Source organism: Triplophysa dalaica, chromosome 1 (genome assembly GCF_015846415.1).
Source record: "Triplophysa dalaica isolate WHDGS20190420 chromosome 1, ASM1584641v1, whole genome shotgun sequence".
NCBI classification, from domain to species: Eukaryota; Metazoa; Chordata; class Actinopteri; order Cypriniformes; family Nemacheilidae; genus Triplophysa; species Triplophysa dalaica.
The window spans coordinates 11,056,220-11,074,292 of record NC_079542.1 but is presented as its reverse complement, the minus strand read 5'-3'; the positions used below and the strand labels follow the sequence as shown (position 1 = coordinate 11,074,292).

Here is an 18,073-nt window from a genome sequence, read left to right as displayed (position 1 = left end):
AAACATGTATGCAACTCTGGACGGGAAAAAATGTACATTCTGGACATTGCAAAAGCTTATCGAAACGATGCCACAGCGAATTGACGTAATCAAAGCTAAAGGCAGTCCAACGAAAAATTAGAGGGTGTGACTTTTTTTTGAACTGGCAGTGTATGTTGCGCTTCTTATCAGACCTTTAAAAAATGTCCAACTCAGAGTTTGCGGTTGCAAAGATGAATGACATTTAGCTAAACTAAATATGGGGCGACTAAGTAGGGTCTGCAGGAAAGTTGGTGATCTGCTTCTATTTCAGCTCGTAGCACTTTCTAAGCAAATGCTAAAGACGAGCGAGCGAGGAGATAATTCGCACAAATCCATTTCCTGTCCATGACGAGCCTGTGACCTTACATCATTTTTCAATTACTTCATTTGTTGTAAATAATGATGCTCAGGCACACGTTTAGATAGCTGCAACTCAAATGAGACCAAAGGAGAAGCTAACATGTAGCGAAATGATTCAAAATGACTGTTCCATATGCAATTGCTATCTCAGCTTTCTAAACAGCCTGAATGATAATGAACAATATTTGATTAGCCGTTCACACCGACTTTCGTTTGCCTAATGACTGGCATATTGTTTTTGACGCTGACCCATGAATATTGACTCGTCTTTAGAAAATCCTCTTCTTTCTCTGTGAGCCTGACCAGCATCTCATGTTTGCAATGGTTGGGTAGCTTTCTCTGTAGGAGGGCAAATGAGGACAGTTTGTCATTATCAGAACAGGCTTGAGAGGAATTTAATCAAAACTGCACATTCAGCAAATCTCTTTCGAATTATCGAAACAGGAAAAACTGTAAAAAAATACAGAGGCTGACAAATCACTCTCAGTAGCGTGCCTTCCTTTAAACCCACGCTGTGTGCGCAGCCGGGTCACAGGCCTCTACTCCTGTTAGTGTCCTTCCCGTTCAACGAGGTGAGACCAGCCATGTGAAAAAGCTTGTGGATTTAGGACCCGTGCCATCCTTTGGCTTGTGATATATTCTCTGCTTCAGATAATGAATTGGATTCAATTTGTCTCAATTTACAGAGAACAGATCAAAAGGTGCGGAGTAAGTAGGAGAATTAACAAATAAGGAGGGAGTCGTGAGCATAAATGTGGGTGTGGAATGATGATATATGACTCAGAGACACAGATAAGCAGTTTTAGCTCTTATTATCTTATAAACCTCTAACTGTGCTGATTTAATAATGTTTGACATTTTTATCCAGGCCTTATTTCAAGCAATTGCCAGGGATAAAATTACCAACTGGAACAAGACCTGCCTTGCAGAAAGGATTGTTTTAATGCCAGTAATTTCTTCTTGAAGTATTACTGGAAGTTGCCACATCTCTTTCTTTTGCCAATGAAAATGAGATATTGATACATTCCAGAAGTTCTTCAGTCTTTGGCTAGTTTTGTGTTTGGAGACAGCATTAAAGGGATTGTTCACCCAAAAATAAAAATCATTTACTCATCCACATGTCCAAACCTGTATGACTTTGTTCTGCAGAACACAAAATAAGTTATTCTGATATGTTGGTAACCAAACAACACCGCCCTCCGTTGACTTCCATTGAACAGGTATATGGACACATTTCTAAAGATTTTTTATTTAGTCTCCCACAGAAGACAGAGTCATATACAGGCTTTGAATGACCTGAGGGTGAATAAATGATGTCAGCATTTTTATCTCTTAAACATCTATACGCTTTGAGATCCTGCGGGAGGTGCTCCAATAATCCACTACAAGCAGGCACAGTGATGCACATTAGGGAAATGAAACTTTAGGAACATCTATCTAACATCGGTGTACCACATTTGGAGGACTGTGCTATGTCTGGTAACTGTCTGCTATTTACAAATGTCCTGCGCTGTAGGAAAGATGCTTGTTAAGACCTTGACTTTCATTCATTGCTGTCACCAGGTCCTGTGTTTAAGACCCCCATAACAGATTAATACAAATAATTGCTTACATTTTTTTATTTGTGAAATGATCCATTATTTTTCTTTCTTTCTTCATTTTCTTTCTTTCTTTCTATCTTTCTTTCATTCTATGAAATACATCATGTACACAGTCACCCATAATTGTTTCCTCCAAAAGCAAATGGTTTGCTTGCCCTAACTCAATACTGCTTTAGTTTTTGGTTGTGCGATGACACTGAGTAAACAGCTCCAGGTCCTGCCCTATAGCACTCACTAACCTCAGCTGCCATTGGACAACATCTCACACACTTTTCTTCCAATGTGCCTCCATCTCAAATTAGATGCTAATGTTAATCAGGCCAACATGTGGTGGAGCTTCACAGGAACCAGTGGTGCATGTCATTGTTGACTGGCTGGCTAAGTCAAGTTTTAAATAAGAAAATCTGTTGTGGGGGAGGAAATGAAGATTGAGTCTCTGGCAGTCTGTGCTTTGTTACACTTGTGGATGCGAATTGATGTCATTTGTAGATGAAGGGACAGTGAACTTCACATGACAAGCAGGAGACAGGCCTTACGAATTCCTCTCGCACTGTATACAGGAACATGAAGGACCCGGTTTGATATTAATAGCTTAGGATTCGGGCTACCTGCATAAAAGATTGTCTAATTTTAGCTTATATGGTTGGCTTGCTTATAAAACACATGCGTGTTCACCACACAGACCCTCACGTCTCATGAATATTCATTCTTGTGATATTATCATACTCTGAGCGGTGAGTCATTGTGCTTCACATCTGACTGACGTGAACAAGATTGAAAGTGAAGGCTCTCCTGAATATTCATATAACCCTGAAAAAAGTAATTATGCATAATGTCAGTGGGAGTCTTTTGTAAGTGTGAATGTAAAGCAAAGGAAAAAGTGATAATGTATTAACTTCAATTTGCTTCACTAATAGCTGGTCACATTTGGTAAAGAAATGTTCTCTAGCCATATAAATATTTAGCAAATGTAATATATTTAATTAATTGCACCAGTCTTGCATATGTACAGAACAAAAATGCACAGGTCTGCAAACAAGTCAAATTACACAGATTTGTGTTTTCTCAAGCAGTGTTTATGCCTTTTGGTTTCAAACAACTAGTTCAAAGCCCTCTTAAAGTAGAATCGCTTTGATTCAATATCATCACTGCTGTGTTGTAGCTTGTGGGTAAACAAATTAATGCCATAAAAATATGCTTGCATTCACATAATGTATCTTATGATTTTAATAATAGTCTATTCATAAATGTCAAGTCAGGAGAAAATGTACACAGTTTAAATTTAAAAAAAAGCTCAATTCTTAATAACAATAAGTATTGACCAAAGCAGTGGTTTGATTTTTTGTTACCTTGCTGTTTTTTGCTGTTCTGTATTCCTTTATTTTTGCATTTGCTATTTGAAAAGCCGGCTGTGTAAGGTGCAGTTTACCCAAAAATAAAAATTCTGTCATCATTCACTCATCCTCAAGTTTATCCAAATATATATACTTTCCTTGTTCTGATGAACACAGAGAAAGATATTTGGAAGAATGCTTGTAACCAAACAGTTCTTGGCCCCCATTAGGAAAAATGACAATGGTAGTCACAAGTGCCCCAGAACTTGTTTGCTTTCCTTAGGTCAGAACAGAACAAAGAAAATTATAAACCATTTTTTCTACTATGGTATGGTTACAAGCTGAGGGTGAGCAATTCTTGGGTGAACTACAACTGTTAACAATATATTATAGTCAATTTTTGATATTTATATTGATGATATAAGATAGAACAAGGGAGATTTTTTTATACATTATTTTATTCTAAGCAGCCAGTAACCATAACAATGTTTAAATTTTTGTGTCCCTTACAGAAACTTATACAGTACACACATGATTACAAATCATATTTCAGATTACTTTGTTGTCCAAGGTTGAAAAAGAAGCAACTCCAGGTCTTGTATAGATACCATGCCAACACATCCAACAGCATGGCAATATCTGCAGTGTGGCACATATCCTGTTGTACTAGATTTACAGCAGCAGTGTCTGACATGGAACATGGTGAGACGAGGAAATAACTGTGTTCCATCAAAGCTGTATCTTTGTAGTGCTTAAAAGCAGCATGTGCCTAGAGCCTTGCAGAGACACGCATATCCTAGCAAAAAATGTAGACAGCTTCTGTCCTCTTTTCCTCTTTTTGATTACTTTTTGTGTCCTTTCCTACTTTCCAAATGTATTCTGTTCACTGTGTTGTGTTGATTATAAATCGAATTTAAGCATGTATGGTTTGAATTTTAACTAATGTGTAAATCGCATGCATACATATTTAACATCCCAATCAAATGAGAACTCCAGAAAACCAATTGTCCTTGGAGATGTTCATTTAACAGAGTACCGATGAATGGCTCAATATGTTATGCTCATCAGCTTGGATAAAAGCATCTTGACAGGCCAAATGGTTAAATACATATTCATGTTAATCCAAAATCACAAAGACAATTTCAGCCAAATTTTAATGACGATGTTTGTTGAGGCAGATGCTGGCAGACTGGAAGCGAAAATAAACCTGTTGTTGATGAATGCTGAGCAAATGGAAAACCAGGAACAAAGCCTGCGTCCTTTAGTTTAGTGAACATGAATCAAACAAGATTCCCATTTATATTGTTACTGTTCTCATTGTCATCAAAATGTTGTCCAGGCTTGCTGCCCAGTAAATACCAGGAATATAGAATCCAAGTTTATAAAGAACAGATCTGGAGAGTTTTCTTCCAACAGCTACAAATGACAAATCCGTTGACAGTTAAGGCCATTGCACACTGAGTCCGAAATTTGCGTCTGAAATTTCTGCACGTTAAAAAATAAATATGACCATATGTTGTGTCAATCGCATTTACACACTGCGTCCATCATAAAAGAATTTGGAATGGGTTTGATTTTCTGCGTTTTTCACATAAGTAGCAAGCATTTTGAGAGGCGTTTACATATACATTTATGCATTTGGCAGACGCTTTTATCCAAAGCGACTTACATTGCATTATCCTATACATTTATACTTACATATGTGCAATCCCCTGGGATCGAACCCAAAACGCAGTGCTCTTACCACTGAGCTACAGAAAATTGTTTTGACAATTCAGAGACACAGTACAAACGAGTGCCAAATACGAAAAAACGCATAAGAAATTTTCGGACTGTTTTTGCGAAGACTTTTACAGTCTGGTACAGTATTTAAGCTTTTATTTTCCAGATTTGACAGATCTCCCATAAATGACAGGAGGCAGTTTAAAATCTTCCTTATAGAATTTTATTTTCATTTTCATATTAGATTAAAGTATTTCTATCAAGACACAAGGATGTGCTGGGAAAGATTCTTTTTAATTAAACCCAAAGATGTCATTAAAAACCTCTCATCTGGGAATCGTTCCTCTCATTACACCTTAAAGCTGGTCACTCGCAAATAAAAAATAAAATTGTAAATCAAAGCATGAGTCCTCACATTGGCCATCACTTTTAATTACCAGTTAATGAGACTTGGGCTTTGTCATATCCATGGGATCAAATCATGATATGGGGCACAGTGCACAAGTGACCGTCCTAGTCTTCTTGATACCTGCTTAACCTCTTAATACAGACAGGTGGTGCTTCTCTCTGCTGGAATAACTCTTAGACAAGCTCCTAAAATTAGCCCTCTGCTCAGTCTATCAGCCTTTAGATAAACAAGTTGATTTTTTCTTGGCAAAGATATACAACTTGCAGCAAAGGTAAAAAAATGTGCAAAACATGTTACATAATCACCATATAGGCTACTGGATGTTAGCATACACACAATGCTCTATCAATCATGCAGAAACTGAGAAGTTGGCAAAATGTGGAAAACAATTCAATTTATTTTACTAATTGATTAATTCTTCATTATACAATCTACTAATGTATCTATTGCTCAGCGTTCAGGAAAATTGTTAAACATCAGCCATTGGACCAGACCCAGCAGCTGTGTTTTACATACAGTATTTAAATGTAGAGCGCCCAGGCACTGTGGTCTCCAGACACCGTTGACTACTGATTTTTAAAATAGAAATGCAACTTTTGTGAAAAGGACAAAGTTTTGATACACAAATGTAGAGGCAGTGCACAAAATCCATTATGGTCAATCTTTGCATTGCTGTTGCCAGTCAGGAAACATATTTTCTGTTTTTTCATCAGCCTGTCAGTACCACTGCCTTATTTGGTGAATATCCCTCTATGCTATTGGTGCGTTGGTCCTGTGAAGCAACCCTCCGGTCTGTCAAATCCATAACCACGGCTCTTAACACAATTGTTGTCTCAAAGACAAAAGGTTCTTGTCACAGCAGTGAGAGTCCCATCGTAATTTAGTCACAGCGCCACAGTTGCATCCACAAACAATATATGAGCTTTAACAACTTTTGTCCTTGGGAGGAAAATGTGCTCACTTTCTGTTTCCTACACTTATTCTTTTCAACCATTCTGACAATCTTCAATAGGTTTTTCATTCTGTTACTGTCATTGTTGCTCTGGCCTCTGTTTATTATTTTTCCAAACTGAACTCTTTACAGTTACACAAATGACGGTATATCAAAATATTACATAACCTTTTGTGCAAATTCATAGCCAGGAATTAGTATTAATCCCAAAATCAAGGTCACAAATTTTGCTTTGAAATAAAGCATCTGCTGAATGCGTAAATATGAATGTATATCTGACAAATGCATAAATCTTAATATAGAATGTAAACATTTACAATTACATTTACATTTAGACATTTTATGCAAAGCGACTTTTCTTTATCCTATACATTTTACATAGGTATTTGCAATCCCCTGGGATCGAATCCACAACCTTGCGTTGTTAATGCAATGCTCTTACCACTGAGCTACAGGAAAGTGAATTAAAAATGTCTTTCAATTTAATCTAAATATCCTCAAACCAAGAGATTTATTTAAATTTGTGATGTTGCATCTGATTATTCCTGAAGGTTTTACATTAACAATCCATCGGGATCTAAAATCACACCTTTATAAGATGTCTTTGTTCAGTTGCGAATGCAAAGAGTGTGCTTTTGGATGGAAGCAAACAGTCAGACCAAGCAAAGCCAAATAATGCGGAGGGCTATGTAATATTAAAATATGATTCTCATCATTTCACTGAAGTGTGCAGACACTCATCTGATAGCTGTTTCCTATCAGATTCAGCAGTCTGACTCGGCTAGCTAAAGTCATTTCTCAGTTTGAATCTTGATTCAACACTCAGGTAAGACATCTTCAGTGCTTTATTTAGCCAAGTTTTATCACTGCTTTAGGGGAAAAGAGACAGACAGAGAAAGAGAGAAATGGATAGATACGCCTCTGTGTCCCCACCACAGGGACTTGTTTGTTGTATTTCAAATATCTGGAGTTATAAATATCTGATAGCATGCTCATACATCTCAATGGCAGCTGCTCATCAGCCGCAAGACCACAATCTTTTAAAGGGGTCATATGACACATCTTAAACGAATATTATCATTTGTTTTAGATGTAATGCAATATGTATAAAGATGTATGGTTCAAAAACGCTGTATTTTTCCACTAATACATTTTATCTACTCTTTGGCCCGCCTCTCTGAAACGTGCAGATTTTTTACATAGCTAATCGCTGTGAAAAGCGAGGTGTGATATGATTGGCCAGTTAACCAGTGTATAGTGATTGGTCAAATTCTGCAAGCGTGTTGCGAAAATGTAACGCTTCTTACCATATTTGGAACATCAGGTTCCAAAGTGATTGTACTGACATGTACGCCCACCTTATTTGTGTATACATTTGGGTGGTCTTAGCCAAATCATAACACGAACTGAGGTTGATTTGTGAGGGTGTGGTTAAAGGAGGCGGTTAAGGAAGGTCTGGTTTCTGGTTTTAGATAGAATGCATTTTTTGTTCCGACACTTTAATTTTTGCAATTTTACGTGTCTAATACATGCATGGGCAACTTATAACACACCAAAGACACATTAAACATGTATTTGCACCATATGACCCCTTTAAATTCTCTAAAGAACCACAGGCATTCTGAAGCCAATCAACTGAGGCGTAAATACCATGTGACTTAGCATTTTCAGTGTGGCACTGCTCATTGGCTGATCCTGTCACTCGATATAGCTTTGACATCAAAGACAACAGAACAAAATGAAATAGAAATGTGTGTTTCAATAATAAATGTAAAGCAGCTCTCTGGTCAAGATAAAAAATAGTTTAAATACATTTTAGATTTTAGTCACATTTAGTTATATTTCTGAATGGGCACACTGCTGGCCTGGAAACAATTTATGATTCCTTGCGAATTATAATTTGATCAAATAAGCTGTTTTCAGAAACAAATCATAAATGCAGGATTTACATTTTTTTATTACTATATTTCTTTTGTTAACAGACATACAAGTGGGTAGCTGACAAAAATATCCTAAATCTTATGGTGTGAGAGCAAAAATGTAGAAAAAACGAATAATGAGAATAAGTCTCTCTTATGCAATTTTATGTTATACATATAAATAATACAAAATATAGAACGCACGCACAGTACATTTGTCGACTACCTTAGTTCGGCATAGCATGTAAAAGTAATGTTACTTCAATAAGTGTGGCTGTCATCTATAGAAGAAAATTCAACTATTAAATCAAGAACCCAACAAGTAAAATTGTAAAAATGAGGATAAACCTCCAAATAAGAACATTTGGATAAAAGTTACAGTTGACACAAAAATGACAATAATTTAGTAAGCATCAACCTAAAACAAAAGTGACCATTGATTGTATCTCTTGTTTCAAATTAAGATGTTTTTATGCATAATTTAATCCTGCATTTCCTGCTTTGTGTTGCTCCGCTTGTCAAACAAATGGCCCTAAATATTTCATATTGTTTTATTAAAGACATCAGATACAACAATTCTAATTGTACTCTTGGAGGAGTAAATGAATAATTGTCTAAATTAACCACATTCTCCACTGTTTTTATATCTTATTCATTTTGTTTGAAGAACAGAGCTCTAAAGGACAAACACAATGTGCAAATGTTGGTAGAAAACAGAAAATCTCTGCATGTGTAATACTGCGAGCGGGGCTGTAAGCTCTTGGCTAAACTCATTTATGCTTTATACACCGAGCTGGTAAAGGGAAATGAGCTGAGATAGTGCAAACATATTGCATATATCTTATGAATCACACAAAGTGCAACATATTCTAAGATGATTTCCCTTTAATGTAATGTTTTCATTTCATCTCCCTAAAAGCACAGTTTTCTGCAAATAAAAATAAATTGCTTAAATGTAGCAGGCTCATCTAAGTGCTGTTGTGAGGCTAAATGTAGTCCTGGTTGTAGCAAAGATGCTGGGGCATTGGAGAAACGTGTTGATGAAAGTTAAGCTCTTCTGTCGATTACATGCTGTCAAAAGCATGATCCATCAGACAATGTGGAGTCAAGGTCAAGCTGGCACCTTGTTCACAAGAAGCGGAGCAAACAGGATATGGCCAAGGGGACATTCTTTGACACATTTACATGTGAAAAGGTAATACAAGTAGGGCCACTGAGACCTCAGTTTGGCCACTTTCTTTCACACTTTTGTGTTTCTGACAGGTTGCCTGTAAATAGGAAATAGTTTTAGCAAAATTTCGTTTGACCTGCTCGTGAGACATTGTCAAAGATACGAAGGTTGTGCATATTTAGAAAACTAGCTCTCTGCAAAACATATATATATATATATATATATATATATATATAAACATCGATACAATCTAAACTACAGTAGTTATAATAACTGGTAATATTTTTGGACATCAGACTGTTTGGATATTGTAATGGAAAAGGCATGGATCTTCCAATTTGTACATTTTACAAATAATAAAGTAACACTGAGCTACTTGTAAGCCTGCGATCCGGGCCTGACCTTCTCTACAAACAAAAGTTCTGATTTTCACAAGTGTCAACATCCAGTCTTAATGAAATAAACAAATTGAGTTATAATCATAAGAATAATTTAATCTAATTTGGCTTTCTGTTTTAGGAGGAGTTCGGTTCCGAGACGCGTCTAGAGCTCTGAGCCAACGCTTCAGGCTACTGAATGGGATACAAAGAAATGATTTGGATCACTGGAGGAGTCGGGGCGGTGGAGGGATGCTGGAAGAGCTGTCATAAGAGAACGGTAGGCGTGTTTTTAAATGAGCTTGAAAAATGAGGATGATATGATCAAGCTCCTCCCAAGACTATAGAACTTCTATTTACATATATTATATATTTTTATGCATTTGGCAGGCCCTTTTATCCCAAGCGACTTACATTGCATTATCCTATACATTTTTACATGTGCAATTCCCTGGGATCTAACCCGTTAACGCAATCCTCTTACCACTGAGCTACAGCTATCTGTGTGCTGTCTGAGTTCATGCCATCACAGTGAGATGTGGAGGGAATTCCCTCAGCTATTAGGAAAGAAGGGATGCACAGTATGGATTTGCTGGGAATAAACCTTGTCACTCACTGAGTCATGCATGGAATCATGGTTCTATATGTCACTTATGAGTCACTGATCATCAATCACTCACACTGAAATTCTTGCTTGTAGCAAACTACTGCTGTTATATAGAGTAGTGGCCAAAAGTGATGTCCAACTTTGGAAAATTTGTTTTAAATATGGCATTGAATATGTATTTTAACTTTGGGTTGCACTTTAATTTACAGTACGTGTACCTATTGTGTACTTACAGGGTACTTACTTAAGAAAGTACTGGGTAGACTTAGATAACTACATTGTATAAGTTTAGGGGCAGGTTCTGGGTTAGTACCTAGTTATTACCCAGTTATTATATTTACTGTAAAAAGTACACAGTATGTACATGGGAAACAGTACTGTAAAATAAAGTGCTACCAAGCTTTGTATGCATGCTGCATTTGAGAGGAATTTAAGGATACTTGACAAAAGATAACACAACACATGCACAAAGCTTATTTAGTCAAGGCAGATGCATGACTGGTATAGTGAAATAAACAAGAATAACAAAATATTAACTGACAAAACTGATGCTTTGTATGCAATGAATGCTTTATTGTCAGATTAAAAAAAAGAACAACCTTGACTCTGTTACAAATCTATTTTGTATACAGGTACACCTCACATACACATCTAATGTATGCTGATTCATGAATTATTTTTGTACAAAGGTTTTTCATTTTATCCGTTTTTACAGTGTTGTGGTCACATACAGACTTGAATTGTATCTAAAAAGGCTTCTTCTATGTTTCTATCTGAACATATAGAAGGTGCTCAAAGACTTTTTCATGTTGATCTTGAAATTAACGTTTCACCTTGTTTTTTAAACACCCACTTTTGCGCAGACTCATCTGTATGCAAAGGATAGCTTGTAATCTCATGACAGATATTTGTTGGCACTGATTCAGTGTTTAGAGAAGTGATTCATACTCATCACTTCCTGTTCGCTGAGAGAGCGTGGTTTGAGACAGAGCTCCGTCAAACTTTTTCTAAATATATCGTTTATTCCTGTTATTTCTTAATATTTATATTGTAAATTGATAACTCACAGAGGGTTAAACCTATCCTTAAGTGTATCCCATACCAAATATCGTCATATAACGCACAGATAGATTTGTTTTATACGATCATTCGCTATTAGCACTCAGGCTGTTAGCATTCCCAGCCTTTAGATTCTGAATATTGCCTTTACAGCTTAACTCACTGTTCTCATTATGACACCACTAATGGCTAATGATTCAGATATGTGTTTAACGTTACCTTTGAGTGCAGATGATGAATCTTTCTTCGCACTTCAGTCAGAACTGGAAGTATTGGAGAAGCAGATCCACGATCTACTCGAGAGGCAAACACGTCTGCGAGAACGTAAAACGGCGATGGAAACATCCCGGGCTGACGCTCGCAAAGTTGCGGTAAGTGTTCGTCGTGATTGTAATACTCCTATCACTTCTACTCCGTGTGTTTCTATGCACAGAGCCCAGGCTTCAAGATCACGACGAGCCGAAATGAACTTCACTCCTGCACCTGCACACACACGGCGGAAGGCGAAATCCAGGACCGGAGCGATGACCTCTCCCCCACCGCCGCGACCGGTCTTCGAGATTTCTACGAGAAATCGCTTTGCCGCCCTCTGCGAGACGAAATCCAACGCTGTGGTCATCGGAGACTCAATCGTCCGGAACGTACGCGCCTCCTTCAATGAAGGTAAGGTGCGCACTCACTGTTTTCCTGGCGCCCGTGTTCTCGATGTGTCTGCGCAGGTAACTGCGATTCTGAAGGAGGATGCAAGAGTAGGAGCCGTAGTTCTGCACGCGGGGGTGAATGATGTGAGAATGCGGCAGTCGGAGATCCTGAAGAGGGACTTCAGGAGTCTGGTCGATACTGTTCGCAACGCATCGCCCACGGCGAGGATCATCGTATCAGGGCCGCTTCCAACTTACCGACGAGGGAACGAAAAGTTCAGTAGACTATTTATGCTTAATAATTGGTTAATGTCATGGTGTATTGAACAGAAGCTGCTCTTTGTAAATAATTTTGATCTGTTCTGGGAGCGACCTAGGCTTTTCCGCCCCGACGGGCTGCACCCCAGCAGCATTGGAGCGGAAATTCTGTCTGACAACATCTCAAAGACGCTACGCACCATTTGACTAGTAAGTACAAATTTTAACTACAGTCTGTGTTCTTCTCACCCAACTGTTAAGAATGTTACTGCTTTCAAATGCATAGAGACTGTGTCTGTCCCCCGAATAATACAACCAAATAATAATTTATTTAAAAGTCAGAGAAAAAATCTTATCATGATTAAACCAAAAGACAATATATTTAATGAGCAAAACCAACGCCTAAAGTTTGGGCTACTTAATATTAGATCACTAAATCCAAAAGCAGTTATTGTAAATGAAATGATCACAGACAACAGTTTTGATATACTTTGCCTCACTGAAACCTGGATTAAGCCAAATGATTATTTTGGTCTAAATGAGTCTACTCCTCCAAGCTACGGTTATATTCATGAGCCACGTCCGGTTGGTCGAGGTGGTGGTGTCGCAACAATCTTTAGAGACTTTCTTACCGTTACTCGGAGAACAATGCATACATTTAAATCATTTGAAATGCTTGCGTTGAACATAACAGTTCCAAACAAAAGTAAAAAATCATTGGTCTCTCTTACATTGGTTACTGTGTATAGACCCCCTGGGCCTTACACTAATTTTCTGATAGAGTTCGCAGACTTCTTATCGGATCTATTGGTTAACGTCGATAAAGTACTGATTGTTGGAGATTTTAATATCCACGTAGACAGTGCTAACGATCCATTAGCTGTGGCGTTTAAAGAACTACTAGACTCTTGTGGTGTAACACAATACATCAATAGACCTACTCATCGCCTTAATCATACCCTAGACTTGATTATATCTCACGGAGCCGATCTAACCAATATCGATATTATACCTCAAAGCGACGATGTTTCCGATCACCATCTTATAATATGTACACTGCGCACTGCAGAAATCAGTTGTATATCTCGTTATCGACAAGGTAGAACAATAACCTCAACTACTAAAGATAGTTTCGTAAAGAACTTGCCAGATCTGACTTCTCTAATAACCTTTCCAACGAATATAAAATTGCTCGATGACATGACCAGCAACATGGGCACTATTTTCTCTAATACATTAGAAGCGGTCGCACCTATGAAGTCAAAAAGGATAAATGAAAAGAACATAGCACCATGGTATGATAACACCACTCGCGCCCTAAAAAGAGAAACGCGTAAACTGGAGCGAAAATGGAAACAAACCCAATTAGAGGTCTTTAAAATTGCATGGAAAGAGAGTGCAAGCTGTTATAAAAAGGCACTAAAAGCAGCGAAAGCCGAGCACTTCCGTAACCTCATAGAAAATAACAAAAACAATCCAAGGTTTTTATTTAGTACAATTGCTAAATTAACAAACAAACAGACTCCACCTGACCTGGGTATTCCGCCGCACCTTGGTAGCAATGAATTCATGAAATTTTTTACCGAGAAAATCGAAATAATACGAGACAACATAGCTAAAACCAAACCTCCAAGTTTGTCGGAAGAATTAGTTTCAACCGTCACCCAAAAAGAAAAGCTAGAGTGTTTTTCTACTATAAATCAGGAAGATTTAATTAAAATTATTGCAACATCCAAACCGACGACATGCTTATTAGACCCCATTCCGACTACTTTATTAAAAGAGCTACTGCCTTCTGTAATTGAGCCCATTTGTAACATAATCAACTCGTCTATTTATCTAGGACATGTCCCAGGACCCTTTAAACTGGCTGTAATTAAGCCTCTTATCAAAAAACCAAATTTAGACCCAAATGAACTTGGAAGCTATAGACCGATTTCAAATCTCCCATACTTGTCTAAAATACTAGAAAAAGTAGTGTCAACTCAACTGTGTACCTTCCTACAAAATAATGACATGCACGAAAAGTTTCAATCTGGCTTTAGACCGCATCACAGCACTGAAACTGCGCTCGTTAGAATTACAAATGACCTTCTTATTGCTTCAGATAAAGGAAACATCTCACTCTTAGTCCTGCTTGACCTTAGTGCTGCTTTCGATACTGTAGACCATAAAATACTACTAGATCGTTTACACCATTATATCGGTATTCAGGGACAGGCACTGCAATGGTTCAGATCTTACTTAACAGACCGATATCAATACGTCCATTTAAATGGGAAATCGTCAAATCTTACGCAAGTCAATTATGGATTACCTCAGGGATCGGTTTTAGGACCCTTGCTTTTCTCCATATACATGCTGCCCCTCGGCAACATTATTAGAAAACATGGAATTAGCTTCCACTGTTATGCAGATGATACTCAGCTATATATCTCATCAAGACCAGATGATTCCTTTAAGCTATCCAAACTGGCAGAGTGCATCGAGGACATAAAACATTGGATGACTAGTAATTTCCTCCTTTTAAACTCTAGCAAAACAGAAATATTACTTATAGCACCAAAATTAAGTAAACCGAATATCTCCGATTACAGCCTGCAAATTGAAAGCTGCACTGTTACTCCAACAAATACAGTTAAAGACCTAGGCGTTATATTAGACGGCAACCTGTCATTTAAAAATCACATCTCAAATATCACAAAAACAGCCTTCTTCCACCTTAGAAATGTTGCCAAATTACGAAATAGTTTATGTGTTGCAGACGCAGAAAAGCTTATTCATGCATTTGTGACCTCACGGCTTGACTATTGTAATGCTCTACTTAGTGGTTGTCCTGTATCATCGATAAACAAACTACAGTTAGTTCAGAATGCAGCTGCCAGAGTTCTTACTAGGTCAAGAAAATACGATCACATAACCCCAGTTTTATCATCGCTTCACTGGCTACCCATTAAGTATCGTATTGATTTTAAAATTATTTTAATTACTTACAAAGCCCTGAACGGTTTAGCACCTACTTACTTAACCGAGCTTTTATCACGTTACAACCCATCACGCTCGCTGAGATCTCAAAACTTAGGACTTTTGACAATACCTAGAATAACAAAATCCACCAAAGCTGGACGAGCTTTCTCATACGTAGCACCTAAACTCTGGAATAGCCTTCCTGATACTATTCGAGGGTCAGACACACTCTCCCAATTTAAATCTAGATTAAAGACACATCTTTTCAGCCAAGCTTTCACTTAATGCATAGTTAATGAACAGCAGCTACGCTAATTATTCTCTTTATTCTCTTTCCGCCTCTGCCTCGGGATGCCCATCCCGAGGTAGGAAGAAGTTCCACCATGTCCAGACGACCGACAGATGCCCATCCCCATGCCCATCCCGAGGTAGGAAGAAGTTCCACCATGTCCAGACGACCGACAGATGCCCATCCCCAATTTGAGATTACACCAGATACAGCTGCAGACTGACTGACTATCCCAGCTCCATCTAAGGCAATTCCACCAGCTGCCAAGAGAAATATGACCATCGGACCATCCCAGCTCAGACCACTACATCCCCAACCAAGAGCAAAGACGGACTATTTGTCTTATTAATGCTGAAGTTACAATATTTGGTATTAAATGCTAAACTAAAATCACATGTCACCAGTCTGAGTGCAGCTATGACACGTCAGAGGGGATCTGGCCCTCCCGGTTGAGCCTGGTTTCTCCCGAGGTTTTTTTCTCCATTAATCAATCATTGGAGTTTGGGTTCCTCGCCACAGCAGGGCAGTGTTGGCCTGCTCACCGGGAGACTGCATTCATTCATTCATTTATTTATTTATTTAGAAATTAGATGTTATTTATTAGAATGAACTTACTCGTTGTATAAATACCATGCACTGTGCTGTGTTTTAACTTTTCTGTTTTTCCTGTTTGCCCCTGTAAAGCTGCTTTGAAACAATACACATTGTGAAAAGCGCTATATAAATAAACTTGAATTGAATTGAGAGAGATGTATGCTGAAATACAGGTGAAAGCCTTCTTGAATATGTTCCAGTTTTTTTCTCTGTGATAAGAAAGTTAAACAAATAGAGCCTCTACTGAGTTCATTAAGATTGCCTCAAAAAAAATAATGTCTTATCAAGCTTTACTACAAAATAATAAAAGCTAAAACACGATTTTGGCTTTGCACTTTTCCGTGGGGTTTCAGAGCAGCTGCGTAAATAGAGGTGACTGCTGAGCAATGGGTCTGTGGTTTGAATGCCTGTGATTTGACCTGGTTTAGTTGTGTTCAGGCTAAACCGTGCAGTTATCTTCTGCCTGCGCCATATGATGGCCATATGCTTTTCTAATAAATGCCATTCCAAGAACCCTAGAGCCTCACAGACCTAGAGGCTTGGCTTTTGCTAGCTTACTTCCCACATTTAAACGCCACACAAATAAATCTTAATGGGTATTATTGTACTAGAACTGATTATGGTATTAAACGTTTTACATATTTTAGAGGATCTATTGACAGAAATGCAATATGACATAAGATAAGTAACTATGTCTTCAGAGGTGTATAAAGACCTTATATAATGAAGCATTATGTTTTTATGACCTTAGCATGAGCTATTTCTATCTATATACTGGTCCCCTTGTGTGGAATTCGCCAAGTTGTTTCTGTAGTAATCCTACACCAATAAACTGCTCTACAGAGTCTATTTCTTAAACCTGTATCTCCTTTGGTAAAGAAGCACAAACCTGATGACATCTCAGTTCTGTTAATGCTTAAAGGGGATGTAAGACACGCAGTTTCTGCCAATCTCATATTAAGCTTTGGTACCTATAGAGTAGTATTGCATTCCTTGTATCTTCGGAGAGTATTTCGTTTGATCATATTTATAAAAGACAGATACAGCTGAATGAATATTTCCAAAGACTGGTGAGCCCTGGAGGCATGCAGGGGGGCGGAACTAAAGCACTAGCATCTTTCATCAGTTTCAAACGATCTGCAAATCCAGCATTATATCCAACATTACACAGCCAAACATTTCTCACCGAAATGCAGTGAACAAACGAACACAGCTGATGGGAGTGCTCTTTCTCTAGCTGGGTGACATGTGCATGTGCTCTTTCTCTCAATCTCGTTGGTTGACATGTGGGCGTGCTTTTCCGGGAAACTGACTAGGGACTAGGAAAGTTGTTACGTAACGGAATTTCATATTCAAATAAAAATTCCCGAAACTTATACGAACCTCGGGGGAGTGTATCGAGCACAGAAATTTTACGTCATATATCCAACTAGTTGTTTGTCAATTTGATCATGTAAAGCAAGAGAAGCCAGCACATTTAAAATTGTAAATAGTTCAGTATGCATTAAACACTGTTGAACCACCCCTTTAAAAATGCTGGAACAGGCCACTGTAATTTGTATTTAGATTCCATTTACTTTTTATATTTTAGCATAAACAATATTTCATAAACATTATGATATTACCAAATATTATATTACCTTTAGACTGCCTGTAACCATACTTTACACAATCGGTTGGTAAAAATCTACGGGGGATGTTATGTATAGACTATAATTGTAATGATGCACACAAATGTTATGCTGACACATTCTGCCTCTCAGGTTTATACTCACTATCAGTCATGGCTCTC

At 37.9% G+C, this 18,073-nt stretch overlaps 1 protein-coding gene across 1 annotated transcript in view; it reads left to right on the top strand.

Annotated features, from left to right (window-relative positions):
* The first annotated feature begins 10,128 nt into the window (after window positions 1-10,128).
* The window catches only part of lrrc4cb (leucine rich repeat containing 4C, genome duplicate b), a 44,015-nt gene continuing 36,070 nt past the window's right edge, over window positions 10,129-18,073 (top strand). Inside the window, exon 1 of the mRNA XM_056747351.1 lies at window positions 10,129-10,146. The gene's annotated coding sequence lies outside the window, so the exon portion shown is untranslated. The remainder of the gene's footprint in view (window positions 10,147-18,073) is intronic.